The following is a 638-nucleotide window of genomic DNA, read 5'->3' on the forward strand; positions in this document are numbered from 1 at the left end:
CATGCAGAATGTGCCCTCCTCAATACCCACCACCAGGCTAACCCATCCTCCCACCCCCCTCCCCTCTAGAACCCTGTTTGTTTTTCAGAGTCCATCGTCTCTCATGGTTCGTCTACCCCTCCGATTTCCCCCGCTTCATTCTTCCCCTCCCGCTACCTTCTTCTTCTTTTTTTTTTTTCTTAACATATATTGCATTATTTGTTTCAGAGGTACAGATCTGAGATTCAACAGTCTTGCACAATTCACAGCGCTTACCAGAGCACATACCCTCCTCAGTGTCTATCACCCAGTCACCCCATCCCTCCCACCCCACCCCCCACTCCATAACTTCCAGATTTTTTATTAAGTATATTTTTTACAGAAATCTGTCATAGTATCATAAAGTGGGCTATTGAATTCAAGGGATGAAATTTAGTATTTTAATGTGCCTATGGCTGATTATATAAATTCATACTGAGGAGACCATATAGTTTTCCTATTGCAGCTGTAACAAATTACCACAAATTTAGTGTTTTAAACAATACAAACTTGTTTTTTTATGGTTCTGGAGGTCAGAACTATTCCTTCTGGAGACTCTAAGAGAGAATCACCTTTCACGTCATTTCTAGCTTCTAGATACCAACTGCATTCCGTAGCTT

Source organism: Leptonychotes weddellii, chromosome 3 (assembly GCF_054177405.1).
Source record: "Leptonychotes weddellii isolate Sample4059 chromosome 3, ASM5417740v2, whole genome shotgun sequence".
NCBI classification, from domain to species: Eukaryota; Metazoa; Chordata; class Mammalia; order Carnivora; family Phocidae; genus Leptonychotes; species Leptonychotes weddellii.